Raw genomic sequence first — 13,251 nt, 5'->3', positions numbered from 1 at the left:
CCTTTTATGATCCGTCAGCTTATTATTTATATGGAGGGATGTGGTTGCAGGATGTAAGCCAAACTTCACTTACACTTTGCACCTCACTTGTGCGACAGTCATTTCTGTCCCCAATCCCAAAATAACTTTGATGTGGGATATTCCCATTAATATGAAATGCTTAATATCCAAGGAAAGCTCTAAGATTCTTTTTTGAAATATGAACGATATAATAAGCTCACCGAGCCAGAGCCTTATCAGCACATTTTGTAATGGTCACATAGGAAGAATAGGAAGAAAAGGGACATGACCACAACACATGAAAGAAACCCGAGTCTAAATTACTCCAAACACTTCTGTCCGTGAAGGGTAGAATTCCTAATATGATTAATCTTTAGCTCATATTCATTCAGATTTAGCACTTTATATTTGAGTTAAAAAAATATATATAAAGGAACTGTTTATTCAGTTCAGATACTCCTCTCTTATTGCTATGAAACCCTTTTAACATCACTTCAAAGATGTTGTCACGAAAGTGATTCGCAATGACAAATTTCACTTTCAGTGTCACTTCAGTATGAAGGAACTCAACAACGTATTAGGGCGCTTGTGTGTGTGTGTGCGCGCACGTCCGTGACTGAAGTTACTCTCTTATTAAACCATTCATCAAAAGTCCTGTATTGATTAGAGGGATGTAATTAAATTGTGAGTGTAAAAAATGATGCTCCAGGCACCGCACCCATGGCGTGCTGCGCTAAACACCCATAATTCACCTGTGCGCCTTGTCATCATAATAAAGTAGTCATTTCTCAGCTGCTTAGCATTGCTAAATGGTCCCATATTTGTCAATGTATTATAAACGCATACAGTGTTGATCCTCACATCTCTACCAGGCTCTATTAGGTACCTCTGGCGCAGATGGCCAATGACTTCTCCTTCATTATCTCTCACAGAAAAATAAATAAAAAAGTTACACAATTACAGAGAAAGCAATTAGTGCCACGCTGTCAATGTTACGGAACTGAGGTGTGTAATTACCAAGATGAGGTTTTTGATGGCTGTGACTGTGTTGCGCTCTGCGGCGACGCCACCCTCCATACCTGTTTTTTTAATTAGTGTCTCTCGGTTTGGGTGAGGCGGTAAGGGGTTCTGATGGTGTTCACGGGGTGCACAGGAGAGAGAAGGGTTCCATTATGCAATAGGATAGCTACGAGACCGACCAATTGTGACCGACTGGCTCAATTCGGTCTTATGTAGCAAAATGTATTGGCTACATAAACATGAGTCATTCTCCAATATTAGGTTATTACCCCATCTTAGAAACATACTGTATCTAAACTATAAATTCCATTTTATCATATACAACGTTTCTTTAGTAAACATCACATAAAGCTAGGCTGTATCTAATACCATCACATCTCTCCCCTCTCATGTCTATGTGCTGCCCCCTGTGACATGAAGAGTCTACACCACATATGAGATCTGGAGAGATCCTGACCTTTCAGAGGGAAACAGCTCCCTGCAGCCACCTGTCATCAGCCCAGCGAGATGAAACCCTCACTTACGGGGAACAATATGGATGACTACACTTCATGTCCTCTGCACTAGTGGAGCGGGTCGAGAGTTTCAAGTTCCTTGGTGTCCACATCACCAACAAACTATCATGGTCAAACACACCAAGACAGTCATGAAGAGGGCACGACAACACCTTTTCCCCCTCAGGAGACTGAAAAGATTTGGCATGGGTCCCCAGATCGTCAAAAAGTTCTACAGCTGCACCATCGAGAGCATCCTGAACGGTTGCATCACAGCCTGGTATGGCAACTGCTTGGCATCCGACTGTAAGGCGCTACAGAGGGTAGTGCGTACAGCCCAATACATCACTTGGGCCAAGCTTCCTGCCATCCAGGACCTATATACTAGGCGGTGTCAGAGGAAGGCCCCAAAAATTGTCAAAGACTCCAGTCACCCAAGTCATAGACTGTTCTCTCTGCTACCACACGGCAAGCAGTACTAGAGCGCCAAATCTTGGTCCAAAAGGCTCCTTAACAACTTCTACCCCCAAGCTGAACAATTAATAAAATGGCAATTAATACAATTACTTTAGTTTATTTAGTAAATATTTTCTTAACTCTATTTCTTGAACTGCATTGTTGGTTAAGGACTTGTAAGTAAGCGTTTCACGGTAAGGTCTACACCTGTTGTATTCGGCGCATGTGACAAATACAATTTGCTTTGATTTGATTTAATTTGACTTCAATGGCAGCAGGGTAGCTTCTGTATCAAGTATTCTTCTGTCATGGTGCACCTTTGTAATGAGTCACACTGTAGCAGTATGGAGTACTGATATAATTTGTGCATGATTATTCGCAAGAATATACATCTGTTAATTCAACAACAGCAAAGCAAAAGCCTGACTGCATAATATAGGGTAGATTTGTATATTGTGACTGTGAGTGTACTGTAGTAACATAGTATCTTTAGGTGCTTTTTCTTTGAAAGAAAAACAGCCAGATTTATACTCTTACAAAGTATTGTAAGGACTACCACTCCATAACAGTGATAGCCAAGTTCTCCTCATATTAAGTAGTGTATAGCTTTAGTCCGGTACGTTAAGCCGATGATCCAGGTTTTATGGCTCCATTCCTCTGTATCATGGTCCAAAACGTCTCTGTTGAATGCACCAGAGCCCCATTATATCATTATGGAGCCTCAGCACCAGCTTGGAGTGATGTCCTGACTTTATACACAGATCCAGTCAACCACAACTGGGCTTCAAATCTCCAATGTGTCACCATAAGCCTGGTGATACTTGCTTTTTTACGGGTGGTTGGATGGCCACCATTACGGGCTTCAGACTGGAGTCTGATACTGGGTGTATACTGCCTCAGCTCAGTGGTGAAAGCAGGCCAGCGTTGATGGAATTGTGGGTTCAGTTTAGATGGCTGTCAGTTTTACATGCATGCAGTGTTTGTTAATGTTGGTTTTGAACGGCATTCCAGTGCTTTGAGCCTAAAATTGCCAGTAATTTGTCTTGACTGTCGCCTATACCGTATGAGGGAATATCGGAGCTGAATAGAAACCAATACCCAACATGTATTTTACATTACTGTGTCATTCCACGAAATGAGTACCCCTTTAATATTTTAAGTAGAAATTGTGCACCAATATTGCATTTAAAAAGCCTGTTATAGTCAATGAAGTAAAATAAACCACATGGAGAATTCAATAAATCAAATATTATATTTGAATAAAGACTTGCTAAACTCACAAAATTCGGTTGAACGTGCTCTTTATGACAGAATTAAAGAAATTGGTGAAATCAGACTGGGTTTTTTCACCAAATTACACATCTCAGAAGGCACCGATTTGGAGGAATGACCCTAGTATGTTTAAAGTTAAGTGGTTGCTGGTCTTTAGGAACATTATTTGCCAAAACACACATTCAGAGAGAGGAGGAAATTACATTTTCCTCATATTCTTGTTAATGTGATACGTACCACGATCACCGTTGTTAAATTATTTTACAAGAATACGTGTGCCAATCCTCTCTCCTTATTGCTCTAATTTTCACCTTCATTTTACCTTACTCCTTCCCTCCCTCCCTCCATCCCTCATTCCCTTCCCTCCCCTCTTTCCATAGACACAATCAACGTTTCACCCTTTGACTTGGGTTAAGTGTCTGCAGTAAGAAAATGGCCGTATTGTGACTGTTTCTCTGTCTGCAGCAGGAACCCTAAGAGAGCTCTCAAAGACTGTCTGTCCTTTGGCTGTCTCATATCGCTGGAACAAATTCAGAAAACAGGGCCAGTCATAAGAAAAATGAATGGAGAATGAGGAGACAGATATGGAAATGTCCAGATGGTTATAATTTTATCCCTGACTGTCGGTCTGGGTGCTTATTAGAATATGCTTGTAACTCTGAGGCTGCTCTGAGGCCTTGAGGATGTCTTAGGTATTAGACATACTCATTTATTCAGCCTTTATATAGCACTGATGGATTGTGAACGTGGCAGTGTTTGGCTGAATGTTTCAGAGACAGTTTATCAGTGTGGTGACAACTAGTAGTGCATCTGTTTTAGAACTGGCCAACCCTACTGGGATTCATTTAGACAGGATCACAAAGCAATAGGCATTTTAACATTTCCCCCATGTTTACGCGTGGTCCCATGGTTATTTGACTTAGTTCTCTGAAATACACTGCTCAAAAAAATAAAGGGAACACTTAAACAACACAATGTAACTCCAAGTCAATCACACTTCTGTGAAATCAAACTGTCCACTTAGGAAGCAACACTGATTGACAATAAATGTCACATGCTGTTGTGCAAATGGAATAGACAACAGGTGGAAATTATAGGCAATTAGCAAGACACCCCCAATAAAGGACTGGTTTTGCAGGTGGTGACCACAGACCACTTCTCAGTTCCTATGCTTCCTGGCTGATGTTTTGGTCACTTTTGAATGCTGGCGGTGCTTTCACTCTAGTGTCTAGTAGTCTACAACCCACACAAGTGGCTCAGGTAGTGCAGCTCATCCAGGATGGCACATCAATGCGAGCTGTGGCAAGAAGGTTTGCTGTGTCTGTCAGCGTAGTGTCCAGAGCATGGAGGCGCTACCAGGAGACAGGCCAGTACATCAGGAGACGTGGAGGAGGCCGTAGGAGGGCAACAACCCAGCAGCAGGACTGCTACCTCCGCCTTTGTGCAAGGAGGAGCAGGAGGAGCACTGCAAGAGCCCTGCAAAATGACCTCCAGCAGGCCACAAATGTGCATGTGTCTGCTCAAACGGTCAGAAACAGACTCCATGAGGGTGGTATGAGGGCCCGACGTCCACAGGTGGGGGTTGTGCTTACAGCCCAACACCGTGCAGGACGTTTGGCATTTGCCAGAGAACACCAGGATTGGCAAATTCGCCACTGGCGCCCTGTGCTCTTCACAGATGAAAGCAGGTTCACACTGAGCACATGTGACAGACGTGACAGAGTCTGGAGACGCCGTGGAGAACGTTCTGCTGCCTGCAACATCCTCCAGCATGACCGGTTTGGCGGTGGGTCAGTCATGGTGTGGGGTGGCATTTCTTTGGGGGGCCGCACAGCCCTCCATGTGCTCGCCAGAGGTAGCCTGACTGCCATTAGGTACCGAGATGAGATCCTCAGACCCCTTGTGAGACCATATGCTGGTGCGGTTGGCCCTGGGTTCCTCCTAATGCAAGACAATGCTAGACCTCATGTGGCTGGAGTGTGTCAGCAGTTCCTGCAAGAGGAAGGAATTGATGCTATGGACTGGCCCGCCCGTTCCCCAGACCTGAATCCAATTGAGCACATCTGGGACATCATGTCTCGCTCCATCCACCAACGCCACTTTGCACCACAGACTGTCCAGGAGTTGGCGGATGCTTTAGTCCAGGTCTGGGAGGAGATCCCTCAGGAGACCATCCGCCACCTCATCAGGAGCATGCCCAGGCGTTGTAGGGAGGTCATACAGGCACGTGGAGGCCACACACACTACTGAGCCTCATTTTGACTTGTTTTAAGGACATTACATCAAAGTTGGATCAGCCTGTAGTGTGGTTTTCAAATTTAATTTTGAGGGTGACTCCAAATCCAGACCTCCATGGGTTGATAAATTTGATTTCCATTGATAATTTTTGTGTGATTTTGTTGTCAGCACATTCAACTATGTAAAGAAAAAAGTATTTAATAAGATTATTTAATTCATTCAGATCTAGGATGTGTTTTTTTAGTGTTCCCTTTATTTTTTTGAGCAGTGTATATTCAAGATCACCTGAGTGTGCAATCTTCAGTATCATGATGGATTAGAAAATATGAATCGATTTATTAAAAGTCATTGTCTCTCCCATCCTAATCCTCTGGTTGGTATTCCGGAGATGCTACAGTGATTTCAAGTGACATAGTGTGTCGCTTTGGGAGTCCAGAATTATCATACAGATAATACAAGTCCCTGTTATAGTCTGTGGGTTTAGTTCAGCTTAATGGAGCGATTTGAAAGTGCTTTTACAGTTGAGTAAAAAAGAGAGCAACAGCTGAGCAAAGGAGGAATAACATCCCATAATGTTACATTGGAACAATGATGTGCAAGGGCCAGGGCTAAAACTCCTGCTGTTACTGGGGCAACATCTAATCTAATGCATTGCACACACCTCTCTCACACACACACACACACAGGAAACTCTTGTTTTCCAAAAATGCTAATCCAATTTCAACCAGACAGGAGAAAATACACACCTAGCGTTGCCAGGCACAGGGATTCATATCCTGCCATCTAATCGATTGGTATTGTACGATGAAGCTAACAGCTGTTCAATTGTCAACACCCATCCACTGGGGCACATTTAGCTTCCTGCTTTGCGTCACATTCTGCATGGTTTTTAATGAACAGCTTCCTGCCTGCATGCCAGAGAATCTCTCCCATTCTGACGAGGCAGCTACACTCCTCTATTTAGACACAGACAACCCAAGCCTTTATCAGCTTGTCACGATCGTTGAGAGACGGGTCAGACCAAGGTGCAGCGTGGTATGCGAACATGTTTATTTAACTAAATAAACATACAACAAAACAATAAACAACTTAACGTGAAGTCCTCAGGCTATACACATACAAGCCTAACACGGAACAAGATCCCACAACTAAGGTAGGCAAACAGGCTACTTAAGTATGATCCCCAATCAGAGACAACGAGCGACAGCTGTCTCTGATTGGGAATCACACCCGGCCAAACATAGAAATACACTACCTAGAACATAAACATAGAATTACATTGTCGTATATGATGAATGGTGGCAATTATTGCTGTCAACACAGAGTCCATTATGCTGCATCGTGTAAGAGGCTTTTATTAAGATCACGAGTTTACAGCATAGGTACAGACTCGCGATGTCCGGAGAACGGCTCCCCAGATTGCTATGGCCGTTCTGCCGTCTTCCTCGCCTCACCCCCTTATTTATAAACAATGAAACTGACCTCTTCTGACCAATCCCCAGTCTCCAAGACACTTCCTGTCTGTCATATGTGACGTCACGCTAAAACCTTCCCTCTTAATACCAAAAATCAACATTCTTTCAGTTCCATATAAAAACATTTAACACCATCATATTGTCAATACACTACAACATCACATAGATTTCCACACCCTGACTCAACAAACAAGAGTTCCATACGTCAGGGCGTGACACAGCTGTGGAGAGAATGAGAGTGCTGCAATTGTGTTATCTATCCTCGGGCCAGCTATTTCCCTGATACGTCTGCTCTCTCAGTACCTACTCTTCTCATAACATCATAGCTACACCCATTTCAAGGCATCCAGCAATTAATTGGGACCCCAAGTGGTTTACAGCCAAAGGGCAGAAGAACCCGAAGAGTCTTTTAGATTGCAGCATTTTGTTTAAATACCTCTAATAGCTACTTATGTCACCTAACTCATTCCCTCATGGTAACAACAGCCCCATTCATGAACATTACTTTGCAGTGAGCGGTAACTTGCGGTTCAAGAGCATATTGATTTTATACAGCTAAATGCTTCAGAGATATAACAGTGGAACACCACTGAATTTCCTGGAGCATATATTGTGTCAACCTGGACTAGGGGTAGACGTAACATAGTAAACGCAAATTAGTACGATATGTTACGTTTAGTATCGAATGTGTTAATTTGTGGATGTGCATCATTCATTTCCTAGGATATGTTGCGAATTACAATTTGTATGATATGTTAGGAATGACAATTTGTATGATATGTTCCGAATTGTAATTCATACAGTATGTTATGAATTTATAATACGTGTGATATGTTACGAATTCCAATTTGTTTTGGCTAACTTTAGCTAGGTGGCTAACACTAACGTTAGCTAGGTGGCTAATGTTAGCTAGGTTAAGGGTTAAGGTTAGGGTTAGGAGTTAGGTTATAAGTTAGGGTTAGCATTAGGGGAAGGGTTAACTAAAATGCTAAGTAGCTGCAAAGTAGCTCAAAAGTAGTAAGTAGCTAATTAGCTAAAATGCTCAAGTTGTCCGTGATGAGATTCGAACACGCAACCTTTGGGTTGCTAGATGTTCGCGTTATACACCTACCCATCTACCCAGACCAACCACCCTCCTTTTGTTTTTGCCTTAAGTAACCTTCTGTCTTATGTTACGTTTGATATGGTTTTATATTATACTAATTTGAGTGTCCCGGATTTTTGTTCACTATGTTACGTCTAGTCTATGATACCAGGTTCCTTGTGTTTACACTGTAGCTGACATTTTATCAATGTAACATGCAAACTAAGGAAAGATGTAAAAGAGCACAATAAAATCTATCATGACACTAACTGATACGGTTTCTCTGTGCTTACTCTCCCATACTGTACGTAAATCTGGTGCTGCAGGTCATCAGGGAGGCTCTGAGACAGAGTGTAGTGAGGTGTTGTATGTCTGTATCATCAGACAGACTTTGAAGGGCGTTTTACTTACACACTCTCCCTCCAGCTCGGGCTCTGTCCCTTGGGACTGCCATGCAGGCTGGTGACAGTCTGGGGCATGCCCCTGTCACTGGCATCACCCAGCCCAGCCATACTGTCTGACACACCATGCCCTGCCAACCATACGACTCAGGGGAGAAATGAGCTCAGAAGTTAGTGGAGAGTTATTGTGCTATGTCAGTGAGTAAGTGATGGATTGAGTGAGTTAGTAATGGATTGACTGACTGACTGACATATTTTTTTCTCACTTTAATGTTTATATAATGGAAAAGCACAGTGTAGATGCATTTCAGAAGTTTGAAGTCCATGGATTGCAATTTAATAATGTGACTTATTCACAGTCAAATGCAGGGACTGTTTCACTAACACAAACACTATAGAACAATTTGCTTTTAGGGTTTCCTGGACACAGATTAAGCCTAGTCCTGCACTAGAAAGCATGTTTAATAGAGATTCTCCATTGAATGTGCTTCTATGTCCAGGAAACCATTGGTATTAGTGGTAGCCTAGCACTATGATTTAAGTACATACTATTTTCACTGTAATGAAAAGTTACTATGTTCTAATCCTTCCTTCTCAATGTACTGATGGAGCTTCCATGGAAAAGTCAAAAGTTTATTCATAATCTTAAAAAGTTTGGAAGTTCCATGGCATATTTCACAGTTAAATAATCATAGTGGACTGCATAGCTGACAATTTCATGAATAGGCCAATTATTATACTGTAAGCTACATTAGCCTTAAATTACAGTCCTTAGAAACGCTGTACATTTTTCCTGACTGTAAGCAGAGGATTATGACTTGACATACCTTTTTAACAGCTGTCCATTGTTTTCCCCATGGTCAAAACGGGTATTGTCTGCATTCACATGCGCACAGCTACAGTGGCATGTCCTTCCTCTTCCGGTCCTTTGTCAGTTTCAAGAATTAATCATATCGTATTTTCTTTGATAAGGGGCTAGCTATGCTTGGTCATGTGTCAGGCTTTTCAAATGGAAAAGTCACTGACTACGTCTCCCATCCCTTTTCTAAGGCCCCCTGTCAGATAGTGGTAGAGTAATACAATGTGGTGTGGAGCTATACTGAAGAGCTTGATGTGGTTATGAAGGTGGTGAGTGGGCCATGTGCAGCCAGCAAGTCAATATCACCTCTATATACATTTTACATTTTGTAGTATGGTTAGTCTCTTTTCTGAACCAGCATTTCAGTGAAAGGGTCTTCACAGTCTTTAAATTATATTTATGTGATTTGTAATTCAATTATTTAATGTCTGTTGTTTCTGATACCGTTTCCTTCCAGAATTCTATGTAGAAGTAATGTAGAAAATCGCTGTTTTATCCACACCACTTTTCTCTGTAAGCCTTTAGGTGTTTCCTTTCAATCTAGCCCATGGCCTATAACCCATAAGCACAGAGATATCTGTGGATCGAAGTTTGGAGCACCTGTTGAGGCTAGATTGATACAGCATTGGGATTTCTTCTGAAACATTAGTATTCTCACCCTCTCAGCAGGTACTTTAATTAATCCATCTTCCCTAATTACTAAATGATTAGCGGCATATCATAATTTTGTTGTTCTGAAGGTTTCTTTTGTCTATTCATTTGGGGGCAAAATGGATATGAGTTTTGGATGCAATTAGTCATCATTAAAGATTTGGTTGTTGTTGTTGACAGTTCTAAAGATTTGCTCAGGAGACAGATTAGTGGGGAATATGTTTTGTAGAAAACCAAGACGATGCCTCTTATATTGAAATAGGGAGGGGGCGGAATGTTAATGACCTATACTGTATTTAGCAGCACCGTCCCCTAGGAATAGTAGAACCCGGGTTACCTTCTGGGGCTTTAAATAGAAGTTTAGGAAGAGTGTGCATGTGAGTGTGCGTGTATTAGGCATGTGTGTATAAGTGCACATTTATCTAGATTATTGTTCCTGCTTCTGCTGATAATGAGTAACTTATCTCGATCATTTAGAGCTCAGTACAACTCAGCAGTTTGAAATTATGTGCAACTTTACAAATGCAGCCAGATAATTTCATAATGCCCTATAGACATTGCGTCGTGTAGTAATTATTCTCTCTGTTATGTCAGTAGGGAAATGCACAGGAGTAAAATTATGGAGCCACTATGGAGAACAGGAGCTAAAAATATGTAATTTTGTTCTCTGTGGGATATCTAAATAGCTAGCCTGGCCTTGATTCTCTGTCAACATAAAAGCAGCTCAAAAATATTATTTTAGGAGGATGTTGAGCACAGATATTACTGCTTACACAAACCTGTGATCACATTATTTATGACCAAACAGATGCAGATATTTGAGGACCCAACCTTGAGAAGGAGATATTGCCCATGTTCCAGAGAAGTGATTCCCTATATCAATCAATCAAATGCATTGATAAAGCCCTTTTTACATCAGCAGATGTCACAAAGTGCTTATACAGAAACCCAGACTAAAACCCCAACGAGCAAGCAATGCAGATGTATACAAATTTGCTCTCCAATGTCTCCTAGAGTTTTGACAAGAAATCCTTTGCTTGGCAGATGTGACCCCAGTGAAATCATATCCGATGGCTTGAAATGCTTACTTGAAGAAAAAACGCCATGGATAACAAATATTGATAGAGCAGCCAAGCAATCGATAAGCCGTGATTAGGAAATGAAATAGTCAGGTGAAACACAGATAGGCTTGTCCCCAAATTCCCCAGTGACTTGCCGCAAACAAACATATTTATAAAAGCACGCACGCACACACACAAACATTCCCCCTTGCCCCATACAAACAGAACTTCACAAACACTGCCATGTTCTATCCTTCACACTGGCAAGATTACCTGGTAAATTCCAAATAAATTGATAAAACAAAGAAACAAGTAAATTGTCCAGGCTGAGGATGAAGGATTATGCTTTCATTGCCACCAATAAAATGAAATAGCTGAAAATGTTTATTAGCCAGGACAAACAATTGAATTAGGACCATTGAAGGACGTTTGCCACTGAAACGATTCACGTTCTCTGTTTTCTAACATTGTCGACAATAATATTTTGTCCAAGGCCTGAGCAGACCAACTGTAGCGGGTGTGAGAAAGCGAGTGCTATCGTAAATAGATGTTTTGTAGAGTGCGATTGTGGTGCTGCAAACTTGCCTTACAGTATGTTCCCTAACACAGATTGATTGGTATATTTTTGTTTTTAAAGTGGTGTTGAGAAGTGCTTGATGTATTGCATGCTCACCCCATCTTTGGTGCATGAATCATTGCTAATTTACTGGTTCTGGACACTGGTCAAGACTACCTCCAGCAACAACCTGGTGCCAGTCATTTCAATTCAAGTCGATCACAGCCAGAAGCACACATACTGTATAGTAAAGGAAATAACCCTGTGTCACGGACGTTGAAGGACGGGTCAGACCAAGGCTCAGCGTGAAATGCATCCATGTTTATTAAATCGTATGAACATACAAAAACAACAAAAGTCAACGAAACGACAGACTTCTATACACACACAAGCCAAACTCACCAAAACACAAACAAGATCCCACAACACAGGCAGGAAAACTGGCTGCCTAAGTATGATCCCCAATCAGAGACAACGAGCGACAGCTGCCTCTGATTGGGAATCACACCCGGCCAAACATAGAAATAGAAACATAGAATCCCCACATAGAAAACCCCCCACATATATTCACACCCTGACCAAACTAACTAGAGTCTATAGGTCAGGGCGTGACAGTACCCCCAAAGGTGCGGACTCCGGCCGCACAAACCTGACTTAACAGGGGAGGGTCCGGGTGGGCTTCTAGCCTCGGTGGCGGCTCCGGCTCCGGGCGTGACATCTCCTCCCTTACTGACTCCGCATTGCACCCCTGGACCTCAACGCGGAGCTTCCCCTCTCAGTCCTCCCACAATGCACCGATCCCTGTCTGGACCCTGGTGTGGGAGACTCCGAACCTAGAGAGGGGATGACGTCTGGACCCGGAGTGGAGCAGCTGACCTGAGCTGGACTGGACCCCGATGGAGCGGAATGCTCTGGCTCCGGAGTGGAGCAGCTGACCGGAGCTGGACTGGACCCCGATGGAGCGGAATGCTCTGGCTCCGGAGTGGAGCAACCGACCGGAGCTGGATCAGGCACCGGTGGAGCGGACTGCTCTGGCTCCGGAGTGGAACCGTTGACCGGAGCTGGACTAGGCACCGGTGGAGCGGACTGCTCTGGCTCCGGAGTGGAGCAACCGACCGGAGCTGGACCCACCCGACCCCGGTGGAGCAGACTGCTCAGGCTCCGGAGTGGAGCAGCTGACCAGTGCTGGACCAGGCGCCGGTGGAACGAGCACGGGCCGTGCTGGACTGGAAACACGCACCCCTGGTCTGGTGCGAGGAGCAGGCACGGGCCGGCCCGGACTGGGAACACGCACCACTGGTCTGGTGCGAGGAGCAGGCACGGGCCGGACTGGGAACACGCACCACTGGTCTGGTGCGAGGAGCAGGAATGGGCCGGGCCGGACTGGGAACACGCACCACTGGTCTGGTGCGAGGAGCAGAGACGGGCCGTACTGGACTGGGAACACGCACCACTGGCTTGGTGCGAGGAGCAGGCATGGGCCATACCGGACTGGGAACACGCACCACAGGTCTGGTGTGAGGAGCAGGTACAGGCCGGGCCGGACTGGGAACTGACGTTAGAGATCTCCGACTGTACCAGTCTTTCACTCTCCGCGCCCAGTCCTCCTCCCGTGAGGACTCCTCCCTGAGCCCCCACGAGTGCAGTGGTCGGGGCTCTTCTCTGTCGCTCCCCGACCACCCTT

The sequence above is a fragment of the Coregonus clupeaformis genome, unplaced genomic scaffold (genome assembly GCF_020615455.1).
Source record: "Coregonus clupeaformis isolate EN_2021a unplaced genomic scaffold, ASM2061545v1 scaf0543, whole genome shotgun sequence".
Classification (NCBI taxonomy): Eukaryota; Metazoa; Chordata; class Actinopteri; order Salmoniformes; family Salmonidae; genus Coregonus; species Coregonus clupeaformis.
The sequence above is the reverse complement of the archived record's forward strand: the minus strand, read 5'-3'. Positions refer to the sequence as shown.